At 51.8% G+C, this 22,632-nt stretch overlaps 2 long non-coding RNA genes across 4 annotated transcripts; one reads left to right on the plus strand and one right to left on the minus strand.

Moving 5' to 3' along the window:
* Positions 1 to 865: 865 nt before the first annotated feature.
* Positions 866 to 21,302, minus strand: LOC138847771 (uncharacterized). Of its 3 annotated transcripts, XR_016222585.1 has the most exons (4): positions 21,186 to 21,302; positions 20,792 to 21,026; positions 6,685 to 6,765; positions 866 to 1,168 (listed from the first exon to the last, which is right to left on the minus strand). It is a non-coding gene; the product is annotated as an uncharacterized LOC138847771 (long non-coding RNA). The 3 variants fall into 3 exon arrangements; XR_016222584.1 differs by lacking the exon at positions 21,186 to 21,302 and having other exon boundaries at positions 866 to 1,042; positions 20,792 to 21,176; XR_011385729.2 differs by lacking the exon at positions 21,186 to 21,302 and having other exon boundaries at positions 20,792 to 21,176.
* On the plus strand, positions 20,689 to 21,939 carry LOC149121458 (uncharacterized). Its single transcript, XR_016222586.1, has 2 exons — positions 20,689 to 20,849; positions 21,726 to 21,939. It is a non-coding gene; the product is annotated as an uncharacterized LOC149121458 (long non-coding RNA).
* The last annotated feature ends 693 nt before the right edge of the window (positions 21,940 to 22,632 follow it).

Raw genomic sequence — 22,632 nt, forward strand, 5'->3', positions numbered from 1 at the left:
CTCCCGGGCCACAGCAGAGAGCTGGCCTGGAAGAGGGGCAACCAGGACAGAATCCGGCGCCCCAACCGGGACTAGAACCCGGTGTGCCAGCACCGCTAGGTGGAGGATTAGCCTATTGAGCCGCGGCGCCGGCCAATAACTCAAATTTTTAAATCCCCCTCAGATCCATGAGGGATTGGCTCCACGACACTCCCCCACACCCCGCCCAGTGGATCCCCACGTTCATGGCTGCTCAAGTCTCTCATACAGAATGGCTGAGGGGCCAGGGGTTTGGCACAATGGTTAACTCCTATCAGAGAGCTTGCTTCAAGTCCTGGCAACCCCACTTCTGATCCAACTTCCTGCCGATGTGCACCCTGGGAGGCAGCAGGTAGTGGCTCAAATACTCGGGTCCCTGGCGCCCATGAGGGAGACCCAGATGGAATCCCTGGCTCCTGGCTTTGACTTGGCCCAGCCTGGACTGTTGCAGGCATTTGGGGAGTGAACCAGTGGATGGAAGATCTCTGTCCCTTTGTCTCTCTACCTTTCAAGTAGTCATTTTAAAAGTTTTTTTTTTTAAGAGTTATTTCTTTTATTTGAAAGGCAGAGTTTACAGAGAGAGAGAGATCTTCCATCTACCAGCACTGCCCAAACGGCCAGATGCAACGGCCGGAGCTGGGCTGATCTCAAGCCATGAGTTGGGAGCTTTTTCCAGGTCTCCCACATGGGTGGCAGGGGCCCAAGGACTTACACCATCTTCTTCTGCTTTCCCAGGTGCATTAACAGGGAGCTGGATCAGAAGTGGAGTAGCCGGGACTGGAACTGGTGACCATATGGGATACCTGTGTGGCAGGTGGCAGCTCTACCTGATATGCTACAACGCAGCCCCAATTTAAAAGTTTTATTTATTTATTTACTTGTCCAAGCTGGCTCCAGGAACTTCTTCTGGGTCTCCCTCGTGGGTGCAGGGTCCAAGCACTTGGGCCATCTTCCACTGCTCTCCCAGGTGTATTAGCAGCGAGCTGGATCAGAAGTGGAGCCGTGGGGGCTGGAACCTGCGCTCCTGTGGAATGCCGGCGCCTCAGGAGGGGGCTTCACCTGTTGCGCCACAGCGCCGGCCCCCACGCCAAGGCCTTCTGAGTTCCCCGTAATCGTATTCCCGCCGGGTGATATTGACCTGGAGAACAGTCTGGGCTGCGTGGGTGAGTGGCAGGCGCGCAGTGATCTTAGCCTTTTCTGTACCCTTTATTCCCAGATTCCCGACTCTTAGGCACGTCCATACCCCCGTCCCCGGCTGCAGCGTGAGTGGCGGGAGAAGAGAAGAGAGGGCGGGGGAAGGAGGCTTCGCCCACTCCAGGCTGCCCGGGAACGACTGCCCTGGAAGCCACGATCAGCCCCTTCATCACTTCAGGAGCCTCTGGGAGGGTCCAGAGCAGCCCCGCCCCAGGCTGGCCCCGCCCAGCTGCACCAGAAACAGCTCTGTCCAGCCCGGCTCCGCCTTCCGCCCCTGCCCTGAAGGCCCTGGGGGTCCTGACCGGGTGGGTGTGGAGAGGCATTGAAGGTAGCATGCTTCTACCCAGCTCACCTTCCACCCACCACCCAGCCGGCCTACATCTGGTTAGCTCTGCCTCCTGCACAGCCCTGGAACCCACCCCTGCCTCCCACTTCCACTGATAAAAGGTTCCTGCTTTGCCTGGTCTGTGCCTCCCTGTAGGCACCTTCCTGTACCCTCCCCTCCCCAGCTTTAAATGCTTTATTTATTTATTTATTTATTTATTTTTATTTTTTGACAGGCAGAGTGGACAGTGAGAGAGAGAGAGAGAAAGGTCTTCCTTTGCCGTTGGTTCACCCTCCAATGGCCGCCGCGGCCGGCGCGCTGTGGCCGGCGCACCGCGCTGATCCGGTGGCAGGAGCCAGGAGCCAGGTGCTTCTCCTGGTCTCCCATGGGGTGCAGGGCCCAAGCACTTGGGCCATCCTCCACTGCACTCCCGGGCCACAGCTGAGAGCTGGCCTGGAAGAGGGGCAACCGGGACAGAATCCGGCGCCCAGACCGGGATTAGAACCCGGTGTGCCGGCGCCGCTAGGCGGAGGATTAGCCTAGTGAGCCGCGGCGCCGGCGAATGCTTTATTTTTTATAAATTCTTATCTACTTTTATTTTAGAGGCAGAGAAAGAGAGGGAGAGAAAAAAATCGTCCATTTGCTGGTTGATTCCCCACATGCCCACAACAGTTGGGGCTGGGCCGGGCCCAAGCCAGGAGCCAGGAGCTCCATGCAGATCTCCCCTGTGAGTGTCAGAGACCCAATACTCGGGCCATCCCAGGGTCTGCATTAGAGTGGGAACCCAAATCCAGACACTTCAATACAGGATGCAGGGGCCCCAAGATCTATTTAAAAAGGGATAATAATCGATCAATTGGAGCTGGCATGTTGGTGCAGTGGGTTAAGCTGCCCTTTGCAATGCTGGCATCCCATATCAGAGCACTGGTTTGCTTTCCAGCTGCTCTGCTTCCGATCCAGCTCCCTGCTAATGCTCCTGGGAAAGCAGCAGAGGATAACCCAAGTGCTTGGGCCCCTGCACCCATGTGGGAAACCCGGAAGGAGTTCCTGGCTCCTGGCTTAAGCCTGGCCCAACCCTGGCTGTTGTGGACATTTGGGGGAGATGGAAGATTGATCTCTCGCTCTCGCCTTCTCTGTCACTCTGCCTTTCAAGTGAATAAGCGCATCTTAACACCTCCCAAAAGGAATAAATTAATTCTTCTTCTTCTTCTTCTTCTTCTTCTTCTTCTTCTTCTTCTTCTTCTTCTTCTTCTTCTTCTTCTTCGACAGGCAGAGTGGACAGTGAGAGAGACAGAGACAGAGAGAAAGGTCTTCCCCCTGCCGTTGGTTCACCCTCCAATGGCTGCTGCAGCCAGCATGCTGAGGCTAGCGCACCATGCCGATCTGAAGCCAGGAGCCAGGTGCCTCTTCTTGTCTTTCATGTGGGTGCAGGGCCCAAGCACTTGGGCCATCCTCCACTGCACTCCCGGGCCACAGCAGAGAGCCGGCCTGGAAGAGGAGCAACCAGGACAGAATCCATGCCCCGACCAGGATTAGAACCCGGTGTGCCGGCGCCAAAGGCAGAGGTTGATTTTTTTTTTTTTTTTTTTTTGTGACAGGCAGAGTGGACAGTAAGAGAGAGACAGAGAGAAAGTTCTCCTGTTACCATTGGTTCACCCTCCAATGGCCACTGCGGCCGGTGCGCTGCGGCCGGCGCACCACATGATCCGAAGCCAGGAGATGGGTGCTTCTCCTGGTCTCCCATGGGGTGCAGGGCCCAAGGACTTGGGCCATCCTCCACTGCACTCCCTGGCCACAGCAGAGAGCTGGCCTGGAAGGGGGCAACTGGGACAGAATCGGGCACCCCAAATGGGACTAGAACCTGGTGTGCGGGCACCGCAGGCGGAGAATTAGCCTATTGAGCAGCGGCGCCGGCCCTGAATTGATTCTTAAAAATAGTTTTAAAAAACAAAGGAAGCTAAAGAGATAGGACCTGGAAATGCAATGCATAATTGTACATTGGACCAGAGACCAGAAAACAAAAAATTGCTACAAAAAGCGTTATTGGACTATAGATAATAATAGGAATAAGGTCTGTGGTATAGAGCGTAATATGCTGCCAGGTTGTGGCCATTGTCTGGTTCTTACTTAAAGCTCTGGTTTTCAGCCCGGGGCGGCGCTGCCCCATGGGGGACACTGGCTGGATCTGGAGCTCTGTGCGGCTGTCAGGACTGGGATGTGTGCACTCCTGCCCTCTAGTGGACGCAGACCAGAGATGAGGTTCCACGCCGGCGATGCACCTGCTGGTCCCCAGGGCAGAGGGGCAGAGACCATCTGTGAGACCATGTTTTTTCCCAGGAAACATAGGTCGATTTATTTGTATTCAATAATACAGAAGGAGAGGGGAGTCGAGTCTGTGAGTGAGCCTCAAAAGCCTCAAAAACTTGTATTTATATACCTGTTACTACGTGCACACACAGATTTATAGTGTGCATACTTAATTTTCCATTTTGACTCTTTAAATATAGTTACTTTGCTTCTACCTAGATTTTACTGCAGTTCATTTATTTGTTTCTTTGATAGAAAGAGTGTGAGAGAGAAGTAGGCAGATGAGAGCTTCCATCTGCTGGCTCACTCCTCCAGATGCCTGCAATGCCTGGGGCTGGGCCAGCAGCTGAAGCCAGGAGCCAGGAGCTCCATCCAGGTCCTCCTCGTGGATGGCAGGGACCCAGGTACTTGGGCCATCACTGGCTGCCTCCCAGGGTGTGCATCAGCAGGGAGCTGGATCAGAAGCAGAACCAGGGCTGGAATCTGAGCATTCTGGTGTGGGATATGGGCTGTGCCAGGTGCCTGCCCCAGCTCACAGTTTTGGAGAATAAAAGGCCACCATCAGGTGCACCCCCGCTTTGTTTTGGCTCTAGGAAGGGCTCTCGTAGCTGGGTCACCACGCGCAGGCCAGGGACACGTGGGAGAGGAGGCAATCCTGTGATGAGACCGGGAGCCAGAGAGTGGGGAGCAGCCCGTCTAGGTCTTTCATCACAGCTCCTCTCTCAGGCGCTTTCTGGGCTCCCTTGAGAACTAGGTTAATCCTTTCCAAAGACAGAGCTGTCAGTCACCTCATCTCCTTGCATAAGGCTCCGCCTCTTAAAGGCCCCACCAACCTCCCATATCACACGTGAACCCCAGGTGGAGATGTCCTGAAAATAGAACACAGACCAGTGCTTTCAGCCTTTGGAGACTGAGCAATGTTTGTTATGGGACAGAGACTCTCTTCTGCCTTGCCTTGTTTGGGATCCTTCTTCTGCCACTATATGTGGGTCAAGTGTCCAGTTGGATGTCACTTCCTTGGGGGAGGCTTCTCTCATTTCCCAGAGCAGGTGGCCAGCCCCTCACCTCCCAAGCATCTTTATTACAACCCCTAGCCCTTATGAGAGTTGGTGTTAGTGACTAACTGTATATATATTTTTAAATTATTTATTTGTTTGAAAGGCAGAATTACAGAGGGAGAGAGAGAGAGAGAGAGAGAGAGAGAGAGAGAGAGAGAGATCTTCCATGCAATTTCCCAGGCGCAATAACAGGGAGCTGGATCAGAAGTGGAGCAGCTGGGATTCAAACTGGCTCTTATGTGGAATGCCGGCATTGCAGGCGGCGGCTTACCCTGCTGTGCCACAGCACCAGCCCCAAGTGTACATATTTTTAAAGACTTATTTATTTAAAAGGCAGAGAGACATATGGACATAGAGCTCTCATCTGCTGGCTCACTCCCCAAAAGCCTGCAACAGCCAGGACTGGGCCAGATAAAGCTGGGAGATGGGAAATCAATCTGGGTCTCCCACATGGGTGGCAGGGACCCAGCTGTTACTGCTGCCTCCCGGGGTGCACATTAGCAGGAAGCTGGCATTGAGAGCAGAGATGGGACTTGAATCAGACCCTTTGATATGGGATGCAGGCATCCCAAGAGGTGTCTCAACCTCTCAACCGCTATGCCACTCACTTACTGCTGACTGTAGTATTATGGACTGCAAGATTGGGTCTCTCCCAAACTTAGTGGATTGAAGTTGCCCAGGGCAGGCCTGTGCCTGTCACCTGCCATGGGTGTCAGCTCTGACAACATCACCTGAGAGGTACAGCCTTCTGCCTCCTCCCCCCTTCTTCTTCGGCTCTACACTCCCAGCTCTCCAGGCCAACAGCGCTGGGCTCCCACTGAGCCCTTTCTCACCCTGCTTCTCACGTCCAAGTACATCAGAAAATCCCAGCAGCTCCATCTTCAGGCACCCGGGACCAGCCCTCGTCATTGCTTGCCTAGCCAGGGCAGCCACCACCACCTCCTGCACCTCCTAGGCTCCATGTTCAGTCCCCATGTGGCAGCCAGAGGGAGTCTCTCTTTTTTTAAGATTTTTAAAAATTGCTTGAAAGGCAGAGTGACACAGAGAGATGGAGAGAGGGAGAGAGGGAGAGAGGGAGAGAGGGAGAGAGGGAGAGAGGGAGAGAGGGAGAGGGAGAGGGAGAGGGAGAGGAGAGGAGAGGAGAGGAGAAGAGAGGAGATCTTCCATCTGCTGGTTCACTCCCCAAATGGCGATAACACAGGGCTGATCCAGGTCAATGCCTGGAGCCTGGAACTCCTTCTGGGTCTCCCATGTGAGTAGCTGGGGCTTCCTCAGGTACCTTTAGCAGGGAGCTGGGTCAGAGGCAGAACAGCCAGGACACAAACTGGCACTTATGTGGGACACCAGCATCTCAAGCAGCAGGTTAGCCTGCTAACCTGAGCCTTATGTCTCTTCTCTGCTCAGCTCCTCCTTGGCTCCCACTGATGCACACCTGGGAGGCAGCAGGTGATGGCTCCAGCAGTTGGGTCCCTGGAACTCACAGAGGAGACTCAGATGTAGTTCCTGGTTCCTTAAGCTGGCCTGGCCTAGCCCCAGCTATTTCAGGCATTTGGGGAGTAAGCCAGCAGATGGCAGCTCGCTCTCTCTCTGTCTCTGTCTCTCTGTCTCTCTCTCTCTTGCTCTCACTCTCGCTCTCTCTCACCCTCTCTCCTTCATTGCCTTTCAAATAAAACGACAATAAATAAACAACATTGCAAACATCCTTCTGCCATTCTGCACTGCCCCCTATCTACCTTCTTGGATTCCGTTTCCCTCGAGCGCTTAGCGCTGCGCATGACTTACCTTGTTTACTGTGTCAGCTCCTTCGGGGCAAAGATCTTCGTCCAGAGTACTTGGGACAGGGCCTGGCACGGGACAGGTTCTCTGTAAGTGGAGGAGGAAGAGGGGACAGAAAAGGTGCCACTGATTTCTATTCCCATTTAGCTCCTCCTCTGAATCTCCGGACAGATTCATCTTGGACGAGGAGACCCCAAGCCGCCTCCAGTGCCACCTCCCGCCCCCGTGGGACGCTCAGCCTGCAGGGGCACCTGTTCCCTGCGGACACCTGGACGGCCGCTCTCTGATCCACCACCAGGGGGCGCCAGTCTCCCTGCTAAACCCCTGGAACCAAGGTGTTCTCCCTAATACCTACAGAAAATGAATTCTGTCTAGATTTTTTCTTATTGTTATAAAATAATATATAATTTTAAAAAATTCTTTATAAAAAATTAGGGCACTCGGAAGGAGGAAGTAAAAACTGGCCCATTAAGAACTCAGTTATGCCTTAACACTCGGTATTGCATCTACCAACAGATTTTTACCTCATCTACTGTTAACATAGTCAGGATTTTTATTTTAACCTTTTACTTTGGGGAATTTTAAACAAACAAACAAAAAGAAGTAGAGAAGGACATTATGTGCCTCTGAGCTGTACACTTAGAGATGGTTAAAATGCTTGATTTGATGTTTTATATAGGAGGTCCCTTCACATCCCTAGACGGACAGGGAGCTGTCATTAAGTTGCAGCTTGGGATGCCTGTATCCCCTGTGACAGTGCCTTGGTTAGAGATCTGCCTCCACATCCCACCCAGCTCCCTGCTGACGCACACCCTGGGAGGCAGTAGGGATGGCTCAGGTACTTGGGTTTCTGCCACTCACATGGGAGACCCAGATGGAGCTCCAGGCTCCTGGCTTTGATCTGGCTCAGCCACTGCCCAGCTGTTGTGGGCATTTGAGGAATGAATCAGCTGATGGAAGATCTCATTGTGTCTCTCTGTTTGCCTGCCTTCCAAATATGATGAAAATGGAATCAAAGATAAGTTCAGGTTGGCAACAAAGGGTTTGAAATCCACGATGCATAGTTTTTTCATAATATGCATTTCCCACAAAATTTTGGAAGTGTGCATAGATATAGGAAATGTTCGCACAATAATGAATTTTTTTCAGAATTTATTTATTTATTTGTAAAGCAGGGTGATAGAAAGAAGAAGAAGAAGAAGAAGAAGAAGAAGAAGGAGAAGGAGAAGGAGAAGGAGAAGGAGAAGGAGAAGGAGAAGGAGAAGGAGAAGGAGAAGGAGAAGGAGAAGGAGAAGGAGAAGGGATCTTCCATCTGCTTGTTCACTACCCAAATGACGGCCAACAGCCAGGACTGGATCAGGTCTAAGCCAGGGACCAGAGCTCCATCCAGGTCCCCCGTGTGGGGGGCAGGGACCCCAGTACTGGAGCCCACACTTACTGCCTCCCAGAGGCATCAGCAGGAAGCAGGAATCAGGAGCTGGAGTGAAGCATCCAGCTCAGGTGCCCTGATGTTGGCATCTTCACTGTCAGGCTAAACACCCATTTCCAAGACTTTGTAACCGTGACCTGGATCCCAGACTCCCTAAAAGAAAAGCTTGAACAAACTCATTCTTCCCTCTCACACACAGGCAGTTTCTTTATGGGAGAAAAGAAACAACTTCAAAGCAAAGTCAAAGGAGAATGAAAATCTGACAAAAGGCTGTGTGCGACTCTTATTACAGTCAGCTTGCTACGGACCTTCTAGGAGTTGACAAGGAAAAGAACACCCAACAAAAGCAAGCCAAAGAAATACAGATGTCTGTTGAACATTTCAAATGGTATTCTCCTACTCAGATTAAAATTAAAACTAGGTGAGAAAGCATTTTCACACTTAACAGATTGGCAGAAATCCAGCAGTTTGTTTGATAAAACAACTTGTGAGCAAGGCTGTGGGGAAATGAGCAATCACGCCCATGTGCTGTTGCTGCCTGTTCGTATTGGCCCGAATCCCACGGAGGACAATTTGGTGACATTTTGCCAACAGTACAAATAAGACATCCCCTTTGACATAATAATTCCACGGTGAGGAATTTACCCTGCAGAAGGGGCAGTGGAATACGTACAAAATGAGCATCGGTGAGATTGGATATTACTGCCGGATTTACAGCAGTTATAGGTCAGGAACAATGCAGGTATCCATTAACAAAGAGCAGGTTAAATACCTTATAATCCAAAAATAAATTGGGATAAGACACATCTATACCCGGTTGCCCCTCTTCCAGGCCAGCTCTCTGCTGTGGCCCGGGAGTGCAGTGGAGGATGGCCCAAGTGCTTGGGCCCTGCACCCGTATGGGAGACCAGGAGAAGCACCTGGCTCCTGCCTTTGGATCAGCGTGGTGCACCGGCCGCAGAGGCCATTGGAGGGTGATCCAACAACAAAGGAAGACCTTTCTCTCTGTCTCTCTCTCTCACTGTCCACTCTGCCTGTCAAAAAAAAAAAAAAAAAAGACACATCTGTAAAGAATGAAGATGCTTCTGTTTGCTGGCAAGAAGAGAGCTCTCAGATTTATAGTATTTAAAAAACGGGGAGAGTGGGTGCTTGGAGAAGGGGTTAAGATGCCATTTGTAATTCCCACAGTGCCTGCACTCAAGTCCTGCTCTGCTTCCCATCCAGCTTCCTGCCAGCGTGCACCCTGGACAGCAGAAGTGTACCCTGGACTAGACTTGGGCCCTGCAACCCCATGGGAGACCAGAATGGAATCCTAGGCTCCTGGCTTCAGCCTGGTCCAGCTGTTGTGGGCATCTGGGGAGTAAACCAGCAAATGGAGCATCTTTGTGTCAGTCTCTGTCAGAGTTACATAGACAGAACAAGAGACACAGAATGAGAGAGATCTTTCACTGTAGGTATACTCCCCATATGGCTGCAATGGCCGGGACTGGGCCAGACCAAAGCCAGAAGCCAAGAGCTTCATTCAGATCTTTCTCATGGGTGCAGGGCCCAAGGACTTAGGTCATCTTCTGCTGCTTCCCTAGGTGCATTAACAGGGAGCTGGGGCTGGCGCTGCGGCTCACTAGGCTAATCCTCTGCCTGTGGCGCCCGTACACCAGGTTCTAGTCCCGGTCAGGGCACCGGATTCTGTCCCGGTTGCCCCTCTTCCAGGCCAGCTCTCTGCTGTGGCCCGGGAGTGCAGTGGAGGATGGCCCAAGTGCTTGGGCCCTGCACCCCATGGGAGACCAGGAGAAGCACCTGGCTCCTGCCTTTGGATCAGCGCGGTGCACCAGCCGCGGAGGCCATTGGAGGGTGAACCAACAACAAAGGAAGACCTTTCTCTCTGTCTCTCTCTCTCACTGTCCACTCTGCCTGTCACAAAAAAAAAAAAAAAAAAAAAAAACAGGGAGCTGGATATAGAGCAGCCAAGACTTGAACCAGTACCCACATGGGATACCAGTGTTGCAGATGCTGGCTTAACCCACTATGCCGTGCCACGGACCCCATAAAATAAATACTAAAAAATAATACTTTTTCAAGTTTCACCTGAAAAGAAATGAAGTGTTTGTCCAAAGACTTGGATGCGAATGGCCGTGGGACTTTCTTTCTACTGGCCAAAGACAGAACCAGTGAACGTCGTTCTACAAATGAATGGATAAGAGAACTGTGGTTTATCTGTATCAGCAATAAATTTGAGTGAATTATTAGTACCCTCTCCAACAGGTGCAGCTCTCCAAATAATTATGCTGCATGAGTAAGAGAAGACAAGCCATAGGGAGCCCATTCTGGGTGATTCTATTTGTAGAGAATTCTAGAAAATGCCAATGAATGCCTAGTGACGGAGTGCAGATCCTGATGACGCAGGGAGGGACGGAAGGGAGGAGGCAGGGAGAGGTTTCCATGGGACACAGGGATACTTTGGGGTGTGGTAGATATGTCTAGTACCTTAATTGTGATAATTTCATGGGCGTGGACATAAGTCAAAGTTTATTACATTATAGGTTCAAATAACTTACATATGATAATCTACCAATTAGTCTTCTCTAGAGCTACTAAACAAATTCCCCACCGTCTTAATAAAAAGATTTCTTTGTTTGAAAGCAGAATGACAAAGAGAGGGAGAGACAGACAGAGATCTTGCCTCTTGCATCCGCTGGTTCACGCCCCAAATGGTTGCCAACAGCCAGGGCCAGGCCAGACTGAAGCTAGGAGCCAGGAATGCCATCTGGGTCTCTCACGTGGGTGGCAGGGGCCCAAGTACTTGAGCCATCACAGCTGGTTCCCCAGGCACGTGATCTGGGCCAAACACCCATCCCCCAGGTTCAGATCCTGATACGGGTATGCTATGCGACTTTAGCCAAGTGCCTGAACTTATAGGAAGTTCCATGTCTCCCAGACTTCACTCCAGCTGATCTGAGGATGACATAGAAAGGATTATGCCAGCGCTCACTGCTGTAGTTGCTCTTATTTCCTTAGGGGCTTCGGAACATTTACCCTGTGGCGCATGATGTCCCAAGGCAGCGAGGACAAGGGGGCTGGGCACTGGCGGGGGAGGGAGCTGAACCTGCTCCATCCCCTCCGAGTCCCAGCTCAGGTGCTTTTTTTTTTTTTTTTAATTTTTTGAAAGGCAGAGTGGACGTGAGAGAGAGAGACAGAGAGAAAGGTCTTCCCTTATCGTTGGTTCACCCTCCAACGGCTGTTGCGGCTGGCGCGCTTCGGCCGGCGCACCGCACTGATCCGAAGCCAGGAGCCAGGTGCTTCTCCTGGTCTTCCTCGCAGGTGCAGGACCCAAGCACTTGGGCCATCCTCCACTCTGCCACAGCAGAGAGCTGGCCTGGAAGAGGGGCAACGGGGACAGAATCCGGGGCCCCGACTGGGACTAGAACCCGGTGTGCTGGCGCCGCAAGGCGGAGGATCAGCCTACTGATCCGCGGCGCCGGCTTTTTTTTTTTTTTTTTTTTAGATTTGTTAGTTGTCGTATAATGGGTAAAGCCAACTCCCTTGTAATGCGCCTGGGAAAGCAGTGGAAAAGGGTCCAAGTGCTTGGACCCTTGTACCCATGTGGGTACAATCTGCCTATCAAATAAAAATATAATTTTTAAAAAAGATTAATTTATTTGAAAGGCAGAGTTTCAGAGAGAGAGAGAGAGAGAGAGAGAGAGATCATCCATCTGTTGGTTTACTCCCCAAAGGGCCACAACAGCCAGGCTGGGCCAGGTTGAAACCCGGAGTCAGGAGCTTCAGCTGGGTCTCCCCTGTGGTGGCAGAGGTTCAAGTACTTGGGCCATTATCCACTGCCTTTCCAGGCACATTAGCAAGAGGCTGGATGGGATGTAGAGCAGCCGGGTCTCCAACCAGCTCCTGAGAAGGGATCCTGGAGTTGCAAATGATGGCTCAAACTGCTGCACCACAACGCCGGCCCCTCCAGCTCCGATTCTGAGCCATTCTTTCTGCTTTGAGTCTCTGTGGTCCCTTGCCCTCGCTCTGACCTCCCCTGGGGACTTGTATGTGAGCAGAGGGTGGTAGGGAAGTCGAGGCTGGCTGTTGGGACAGTGGTGAGCATTTCCGGGACAGAGTGTCTGCATGCATAGGAGGGTGCTTCAGAGAGCTCATGGAAAAACAGAACCAAAATATGAGTTTAGAGGCGGACATTTGGTGCAGGGTTAAGACACTCCTGGGCTGGAGCAGCCGGGACTCAAACCAGCACCTACATGGGACGACGGCACTGCAGGAAGTGGCTTTACCTGATACGCCACTGCGCTGGCCTCCATAATATACATTTTTCATGACCTTTTGGAAAACCTCTTGCATGCATGGATGTCAATTTTTGGTATCCAAATAAGTGTTTCATTTTATTTTTAAAGAACTTTTAAATTAATCAACTAATCAATTAATTTGAAAGACAGTTTGAGAGAGAGAGAGAGAGATCTTTCATTTATTGGTTCACTTCCCAGATACCCACAACGGCCAGGGCTGGGCCAGGCTGAAGCCAGGAGCCTGGGATGCCATCCAGGTCTCCCACGTGGGTGGCAGGGGCCCATGCACTTGGGCCATGTTCCTCTGCTTTCCCAGGTACATTAGCAAGGAGCTGGACTGGAAGTGGAGCAGCCAGGACACGAACCTGTACCCATGATGGAGATGCTGGTGTTGTAGGTGGCGGCTTCCCCTGCTATGCCACAGTGCCGGCCCCTTGCTGAACTCTTTAAGTACCCACATGGACCCAGTGCTTTCCTGGGCTCATCTGAGAAGGAGGAACAGGTCTCAGGTCAGAGTGTCCTTTCATGCTCTCCTTAGACCTGGCTCATCTGTCCCCTGAGCTAAAGAACTCAGGTCTAGATTCCCTGCAGGAAGCTGCCAGCCTTGGGACTGGAAGCCCTAGGACAGGTCTGATCCCTTTTACTTTTTTTTTTTTTAAAAAAGTATTTGTATTTATTTTGTTTGCAAGGGAGAGAAAGATCTTCCATCCACTGTGTGTGTGTGTGTGTGTAAGATTTGTTTTATTTACTTGAAAGGCAGAGTAAAAGAGTGAAAGCAAAAGAGAGAGAGAGCGAGAAAGAGAGAATGGATGTCTTCCATCCTTTGTTTCACTCCCCAAATGACACCAATGGCAGAGGCTAGGCCAGGCAGAAGCTAGGAACCAGGAACTCTATCTTGGTCTCCTGCAGGGGCCCAAATACTTGGACCATCTTGTGCTCCTTTCCAGGGTGCATTAGCAGGGAACTGGGTCAAAGTGGAGCAGCTGGGATTTGAACCAGCATGCCAGCATTGCACGCAGTGGCTTAACCCACTGTGCCACATTGCCAGCCCCCACTCACTGTTTCACTTCCCAGATGCCTATACAACAGCTAGGGTTGGACCAGGTCAAACACAGGAGCCCAGAACTCCATCCAGGTCTCTCACGTGGGCGGCAGGGGTGCAAGCACTCGGGTCATCACTGTTGCCTCTCAGGGTGTGCATTAGTGATGCTTCCCCCACCGCAGCACTGATCATCCATGAGTCTAATTATGTGATGAAAATGAGCACAGTTAGTGGTGCCCACAAGGAGCAAAGAGACATCCTGTGCCTCCTGATAGCATGCACTGAGGACGACGGCGACCTCACAGAGAAGCAGCAGCAGACAGGTGCAAAGTCAGGGTGTGCTTTCAAAGACGCCCGTGTCCTGGTGTGCAGCGGTTAAGTCACTGTTCGGAATGCCTGCGTCCACATAGAGTCCTGGCTAACCTCCCCCAATGCCAGCTTTCTGCTAATGCACACCCTGGGAGGTAGCAGGTGATGGCTCAAGTACTTAGGTGCCTGCACCCACATGGGAGACTTGGATTGAGTTCCCAGCTCCTGATTTTGGTCAGGCTCAGTCCTGGCTGTTGTAGGCATTGGAAGAATGAACCAGCAGATGGAAGATTCTCTCTCTCTTTCTCTCTCTCTGCCTTTCAAATAAAATGGAAACAAATAAATTTTTTAAATTTTACAAAAAAGGGGGCTGGCGCTGTGGCATGTGGGTAAAGCCACCACCTGCAGTGCCCACATCCCATATGGGTGCCGGTTCGAGTCCTGGAGGCTCCTCTTCCAATCCAGCTCTGCCAATGTGTCTGGGAAAGCTGCAGAAGATGATCTAAGTCCTTGGGCCCCTGCACCCAGGTGGGAGACCTGGAAGAAGCCCCTGGTTCCTGGCTTCGGATCAGCCCAGCTCTGGTTGTTGAAGCCATTTGGGGAGTGAACCAGCAGGTGGAAGATTCTCTCTCTCTCTCTCTCTCTCTCTCCCCCCGTCTCTCTCTCTGTCTCTGTCTCTCTCTCTTTGTCTCTCCTTCTCTCTCTGTAACTCTGCCTTTCAAATAAATAAATAAGTAAATCTTTAAAAAAATTTTTACAAAAGGCCAGCGTCTTGAGGATAGGGAAGGACCCAAGACATGTGATGGCAAAATACAGAGTGTGTGATTGTGCCCCGAGATCCTAATGGGAAAGAACATGGCTGTGAAGACATGATTACCACCAGGGATGGAACTGGAATATGGACTGTACATTAGATAACAGAACTAGGTCAGGGCCACGTTTCCTGGAGCTTCCAGCAGTGTTGTGGTTATGTAAGAGAGTTTTTGTTCCATGCAAAGGGCAAAAGGCACACATCATGTCTGAAGCACGCACTCACGCAGTTCTGAGAAAAATACTGCGTGGGTGTGTGAAAGAGAGTGTATTATCTGGCTATGCTCTGAGTGTATTCTGTGGATCTGTGTGTGTTTGCTTTTCTATCACCTATCTATCTACCCACCTACCTATCTATTATATATACATATATGAGAGAGAGAGAGAGAGAGACAGACAGATGGAGGTACCTCCCATCTTCTGGATTATTCTTGAAATGCTTATCAGCCAGGAACTCCATCTAGGTCTCCTATGTGGGTGGCAGGGACCCAATCATTTGAACCATCACTACTGCCTCCCAGCGTATGCGTTAGCAAGAAGTGAATTTTGCTTAAAACTATTTATTTATTTTTATCTATTTATGTATTTTATATCAATGTATTATACATATGTCTATGTGTGTATATGGTATATATATATTGCATTGTGTGTGTATGTATGTACATATGTATGACTGTGTAAGGTTCTCTAAACAGTTCATAGGGAAAATGGAATTAAAAGATAAGTTTGTGGAACTGATGTTGGGGCACAGCAGGTTAAGCCACTGCCTGCAACACCAGTATCCTGTATCAGGGTGCTGGTTTGAGTCTTGGCTGATCCAGCTTCCTACTAATGCTCCTGGGAGGCAGAGGTGGTGGCCTAAGTATTTGGGCCCCTGCTACCAAAGTGGCAGAGCCAGATGAAACTCCTGGCTCCTGGCTTCAGCCTGGCCCAGTCCTGGTGTTTTGGTCATTTGGGGAATGAATCAGCAGATAGGAGATCGATTCTCTCTCTCTCTCTCTCTCCCCCTCTCTCTCTCTCCCCCTGTGTGTGTGTGTGTGTGTGTGTGTGTCCCTTTCTGTCACTCTGCCTTCCAAGTGAATAAGTTTTTTAAAAAAAGTGATATTTGGGTGAAGCAGTTAAGATGCTGCCTGGGGTGCCTGTACCCCATGTCAGAGTGCCTGGGTTCAAGTACCAAGTGGGAGGTCATTAGGTCACGGGGAGCCTTGCATGCCCATGGAATTAATGCTAAGCTTGCTGAGTGAGTCCTCAAGACCCCAGGCTGTGAAATGGGTAAGACTGGGCCCTCCAGTCCCTGGCTTCCTGCCTCCCCCCGGGGACCTTTCCCTCTGGCACCAGCTTCCACCATGATGTCAACTACAATGTGACGCAGCTGGAAGCCCTCACCAGAGGCTGCACAGGGCTGCCCCCTCCTGGACTTGCTGTGAGCATAAACATTTCCTGGGGGGTGGATATGTGGCCTAGGGGGTTAAGATGCTGCTTGGGCTCCCCATATCCCATACCAGAGTGCCTGGGTTCAAGTCCTGACTCTGCTTCCAATTCCACCTTCCTGCTAATGGGCAATGGGGAGGCAGCAGGTAATGCGTGAGTGAGCTGGTCCCTGCCAGCCACATGGGAGACTTGGATTGAGTTCCTGGCTCCTGCACATATGATAGTGAACCAGTGGATGAGAGGTATCTTTATCTGTCCTGTTGCTTCTCAGATATTTTTTTTTGACAGGCAGAGTGGACAGTAAGAGAGAGAGAGAGAAAGGTCTTCCTTTGCCGTTGGTTCACCCTCCAATGGCCGCCGTGCCCGGCGCGCTGTGGCCGGCGCACCGCACTGATCCTAAGGCAGGAGCCAGGTGCTTCTCCTGGTCTCCCATGGAGTGCAGGGCCCAAGCACTTGGGCCATCCTCCACTGCACTCCCTGGCCATAGCAGAGAGCTGGCCTGGAAGAGGGGCAACCGGGACAGAATCCGGCGCCCTGACCGGGACTAGAATCCGGTGTGCCGGTGCCACAAGGTGGAGGATTAGCCTATTGAGCCGCGGCGCCAGCCCTTGCTTCTCAGATATTAAGAACAAAGAAAATAAGGATGTGTTGCTATGGATTCGTTCTGAAAGAAGGAGCGTGGTGGGGGTAAGAAGCACAGAGTCACCACACAGACCCCAGGAGTCGGGTGAAAGCAGGCCAGAGGTGAGCAGCCTGCAGACTCATTTATTTCAGTTGGTACAGCAGCTTATATAGCCAAGGCAGCCAATCTGGTCAAGGGGCATTTATGCCCTAACCAATCACAGCCAATCATTTATGCCCTAACCAATCATGCCATCTTGGCATGGCCTTCTCATTCCACCACAAGGATGCATGAGGATGACCCACACATGCTAAACAACAAAACGTGTTCTATCCTCCCACTTTAGGAAATATACCTTCACAGCAATCTGAAAGTTAGATTCACATTTATGATATTTTTTCCAAAACTTTCTTTAGCTTAGTTTTTTTAAATCAGAGTTAAACACACATAGCATAAAATTGAATATTTTAAAAGATTTAGTTATTTATTTGAAAGGCAGAATTACAGAGAGGCAAAACATAAAGAGAGAGAGAGAGAGAGGTCTTCCATCTGCTGGTTCACTCCTCAAATGGCCGCAACAGCTGGAGCTGGACCAATATGAAGCCAAGAGCCAGGAGCTTGCTCCAGGTCTCCCTCATGGATGCAGGGGTCCCATCTTCCACTGCCCTCCCAGGCCATAGCAGAGAGCTGGCTCAGAAGTGGAACAGCTGGGACTCAAACACGAGATGCTAGCACTGCAGGTGGTGGCATTACCCACTACACCATGGCGCCGGCCCCAAAGTTGAACATTTTAAAGCATACAATTCAGTGGCGTTCAGTACATCCCCAGCATTCTGCAACCATCACTACTAGCTCGTTCCGGAACACGTTCTTAAAGATTTATTGATTAATTAATTAATTTGAGGGAAAGAGTGACAGGGAGGGGGAGGGGAGACAGAATGATCTTCCATTTGCTGGTTCACTCCCCAGATGGCTTCAATGGCCAGGGCTGAAGCAAGGAGCCTGGAACCCATCCAGGTCTCTCACATGGGTGAAAGCCCTTGTGCCATCCCCCCCACCCCCACCGCTTTCCCAGGTGCATTTGCATTAGCAAGGAGCTGGATCTGCAGCAGAGCACCCAGGTCTTGAATCAGTGCTTCCATATGGGACATGGGTGCTGTAAGTGGTGTCTTAGCCTCCTGTGCACAACACCAGCCCACATTTTCTGTTTTCTTTCTTTCTTTCTTTCTTTCTTTCTTTCTTTCTTTCTTTCTTTCTTTCTTTCTTTCTTTCTTTCCTTCCTTCCTTCCTTCCTTCCTTCCTTCCTTCCTTCCTTCCTTCCTTCCTTCTTTCTTTCTTTCTTTCTTTCTTTCTTTCTTTCTTTCTTTCTTTCTTTCTTTCTTTCTTTCTTTCTTTCTTTCTTTTTTAAATTTATGAGACAGAGAGAGCTGCCATTTGCTGGTGTCATTGCCCAAATGCCCACACCTGCCAGGGCTGGCCAAGGCTGAAACCAGGAGTCCAGAACCCAGTGCAGGTCTCCCACGTGGGTGGCAGGGACCCGAGCACTTGAGCCATCACTGCTGTCTTCCAGAGTGTCCATTGGCAGGAAGCTGGAGTGGGGAGCCAGGGCCGGGTGTTGACGGCAGGTGCTCTGATGTGCAGCATGGGCATCTTAACTGGCACGATCACTGCCAGGCCAAACACCTGCCCTGTAGCAGTTTGTGTCAACTTGGCTATCCTAAGGGATGCCTAGCTAGCTGGCAAATGTTCCTTCTAGGTGTGCCTGCACGGGTCCTGTGGACTAGATTAGCACTGGAATTGGTACACTAAAGACGACAGCCCTCCCCTATGGCGTAGGCACCATCAGTTCATTGTGGGCCCAAATGGGGTAAAAAAAGGCAAGGAGGCAGGGTCAAGGAGCGGCATGTCAAGCTGTCCCTTGGGACACCCACAGTCCCATGTGTTCCTGGGTTCTTTTTTTTTTTTAATTAAAAAAAATTTGTTTTTGACAGGCAGAGTGGACAGTGAGAGAGAGAGACAGAGAGAAAGGTCTTCCCTTATCGTTGGTTCACCCTCCAATGGCCGCTGCAGCTGGTGCACTGCGGCCAGTGCACCGCGCTGATCCAAAGGCAGGATCCAGGTGCTTCTCCTGGTCTCCCATGCGGGTGCAGGGCCCAAGCACTTGGGCCATCCTCCACTGCACTCCCTGGCCACAGCAGAGAGCTGGCCTGGAAGAGGGGCAACCGGGACAGAATCCGGCGCCCCGACCGGGGCTAGAACCCGGTGTGCAGACGCCGCAAGGGGGAGGATTAGCCTATTGAGCCACGGCGCCGGCCCCCTGGGTTCTGATCCAGCTCCCTGCTAATGCACACCCCGGTCGGCAGCAGTGATGTCCCCAGTGCTTGGGTCCCTGACACTCATGTGGGAAACCCAGATGGAGTTCTGACACCTGGCTTCCGCCTGGCCCAGCCCAAGCTGTTGAAGATATTTGGGGAGTGAACCAGGGGCTAGAAGATATCTCTCTCCTTCCCTTCCTCCCTCTTTGTCATTCTGCCTTTTCAAATAAATAGCATTTAAAAGAAAAAGCATAAAAAGGCAGAGAAAGTGTGAATTCTCCCTCTCTCCTGGAGCTGGGACATCATGTCCTTCTCTGGGACATTAGAGTGCCTGGGCATCTGGCCCTCACATGTGGGCTGAATTATAAAATCCTACTTGGCGGAGCCTAATGGGAAATGTTAGGTGCCTTGGGGTCTGAGCCCTTATGAACCAGCCAATGCTTTTCCAGGACTGTGGGAGACTGGATTATTGTTATAGAGCAAGTCCTCTCTCTGCCACATGGGCTGGGCTGCCCTTCTACTTTCTAAAACATTTCACTTATTTATTTACTTTTATTCATTTGAAAGGCAGAGAAACAGAAACAGAGAGATCTTCCATCCCTGACTTCTCTCCCCAAATGCCCTCAACAGCCAGGGCTGGGCCAGGCCAAAACCCGGAGCTAGGAACTGCATCCAGATTTTGTAACTGCAGGGAGCCGAGTCACTGCTGCCTTCCAGGGTGTGCGTGCATTAGCAGGAAGCCGGAAGCTGGAATGGGAATGGGAATGAGAATGGGAAAAGCAGAGCCAAGACTCAAACCCAGGCACTTGGGTATACCATGTGGGTGTGCCAAGCAGCATCTTAACCACTGCTCCAAACACCCGCCCTGCCCTTACATTTTCCGCAGAGAGTCGACACGGTCCCAATGCAGTGACCAGTCTTAGAGTCCCTCACCTGCAGGATGGTGAGCCAAAACAAACCCCTTTCTTTTATAAACAACCCAGTCTCGGGTATTCTGTCTCAGCACCAGAGAACAGATTCAGAGAATGATCTCGGCCAGACCCTGGGAGGAGCCAGGTAGTCTCGTTTCTGACCCAACTGTGGAAGTCACCCGCGCCATCACCTCTCCTGCACCCTATCAGCTTTAGCACGCAAGGGAAGCAGGGATCGCTTGCTGTTAATGAAGGCAGCAACGTTTCACAACATCTAAGACTGCAGCTATGAGTCACGCTGCTGAGTTCCAAGTCCCAGCTCTGTCCAGGCCATTATGCGAACTTGGATGAGTCCTTCACCTCTCTTTCAACGAGTCCTCATCTAGAAGACAGAATACCAAGAGTGCCTACGTCGTTCAGAGTTGATATTGGGCTCAAATAGACGTATAATTACTACCGACAAAGAGAGGGAAAGACAGAGAGAGAGGTCTTCCATCCTCTGGTTCACTCCCCAGATGGCCACAACAGCTGAAGCTGGGCCAATCCGAAGCCAGGAGCCAGGAGCTTCCTCCAGATCTCCCACATGGGTGCAGGGGCCCAAACACTCGGGCCATCTTCCACTGCTTTCCCAGGCCATAGTAGGGGGCTGGATTGGAAGTGGAGCAGCGGGGACTTGAACCAGCGCCCATATGGGATGCGGACACCCCACGCAGGACTTAACTTACTGTACCCCAAAGAACAGTTTTTAGGATAAAATCCAGAGCCAGCTCCAGCCCTCAGGAAGGACTTTTTTTCCTTATTTATTTGAGAGGCAGAGAGAAAGGGAGAGGAAGAGGGAGAGGGAGAGGGAGAGGGAGAGGGAGAGGGAGAGGGAGAGGGAGAGGGAGAGGGAGAGGGAGAGGGGAGAGAGCACATTCCCATCTCTGTTGCCTCCAGCGTGTGCACTCACAGGGAGCTGGGATCAGGAATGGAGTCAGGACTCGAACCCAGGCACTGCAACATGGCAGGTAAGTGCCTTGGCTCTTGTCGGAACCGTGCTGTGCCCAACAGTGGAGTCTTCTGCAGCTGGCTCTCGGCAGGAAACCGCAGAAGCTTCGAGGGCTCTGTGTGCCCTGGAAAACAGGTTGTGAAGAAGCCATCCGGTTGGGTATGGGTCATTGATGGTTTCTCTTGATGCAAGAAGCCTGGAGAGCAGAGGAGAAGGCCGCATGGGACAGACAGCCTGGGGTCATTTCGCCTCCCGCTCAGAGAGAAGTCAGCGGCAGGAGGGGCAGCCAGATGGTGGCTGTCTGAAGCCGCTCCTTGTGGGGTTTTCCTCCCTGCCTGTCCCGTCTGTCACTTACTGCCTCCGGGATCGGTCATCTGGCGTCTGGCCCAGCTGAGCCAAGTGTCTGAGTGGTGGCCTGCACGTCAGCCTGGAGCGTGCAGTTTCAGATTCCACAGCCTGGAGCTGGCTCCCGGCCCTGCTGAGTCAACTCTTCTCGCCTGAGTCTGAGCCAACCTGCCCCAGGGGGTCCTTCCTGGCAGGGGCTTTTCTCTGCCAGCCTCTGCTCCCTGGCAGGGCTGAGGCAAGTCTGAGGGGGAAGACTGGGGGTGGGGAGTGGGGGATGTCTCAGTGCAAGTTTGTTGAATGAATGCTTAATCCGTGGAAGAAATGGGGTCCAGCCCCACAACCTCCCATGGTATTCCCTTCATCCCAACCTTGTCCATATGCCAGGCTTAGAGTATTAGCATCTTTCTACCTTCCTGGGAACTCTGGACAAGGCCTGGGCTAAAGGGCCGGCGTTGTGTCAAAGTACGTTAGTTAATCCTCTGCCTGTGGCACTGGCATCCCATATGGTCGCAGGTTCTAGTCGCAGACGTCTGTTCTACTTCCGATCCAGCTCTCTGCTATGGCCTGAGTGCTTGGGCCCCTGCACCAGCGTGGGAGACCTGGAGGAAGTTCCTGGCTCCTGGCTTCAGATCGGCCCAGCTCCAGCCGTTTTGGCCATTTGGGGAGTGAACCAGTGGGTGGAAGACCTTTCTCTCTGTCTCTCCCCCTCACTGTCTGTTAACCCTACCTCTCAAATAAATAAATAAAATACTAGCAAGGCCTGGGCTAAGAGAGCAGATCTCTGTTGAACGAATGAAAGGTTGAGTGAATGAATGAATAAACCCAAAAGGGAGGGAAGGAGAGAGGCCATTGTTTTTCTGTTCCAGAGGTTTCTGCTTTAGCCAAAGCCTTGGACGCTGGTGGTGGAGGGTGGTCAATGGGGCGGGGGTGAGGCCTTGGACTGGAATTTAAGCAAAAGGTGCCCAGGTCCTGCTACTATGGAGGCGTTCATGGTGTGTAGGGGAGGGGTGGGGTGGGGGTAATAAGGGCGTTAGGAAGCACACAGAGCCAACCGCAAGGACGAACCGCGGCGTGGCAAGGACCGGTGGTGGGGAAAACCCTGGGAAGTCCCCCCTCCCCCTACGGTCCGGGCCTCCAGCCTGGCCTTGGGAGTGGAGATGGCGCAGGAGGCCGCCTGGAAGCAGGAAGGTCACAGGCCCCTTGCCGCCGCCCTCTCGCATAACTCAGTGCACCAGGGAGGGACCTTTGTAACTCGCCTTCCTCACAGCCCAGGATCCTCCCGGCTTCCGACTTGGGCACTTAGTGAAGGGGTCAGGAATGCGCCCAGGACCCGCTGACGCGAGTGCCCTTTCCCCTACTGAGCGCGGCCGGGGTGGGAGAGGATAGAGTGGGGAGGGGGCTTGGAATGCGCCGCCGCCCAGACGGGAAGCGTGAACAACCAGAGTTAGGTTGTGCAT

The sequence above is a fragment of the Oryctolagus cuniculus genome, chromosome 16 (assembly GCF_051225735.1).
Source record: "Oryctolagus cuniculus isolate XC-2025 breed Fujian yellow rabbit chromosome 16, ASM5122573v1, whole genome shotgun sequence".
Classification (NCBI taxonomy): Eukaryota; Metazoa; Chordata; class Mammalia; order Lagomorpha; family Leporidae; genus Oryctolagus; species Oryctolagus cuniculus.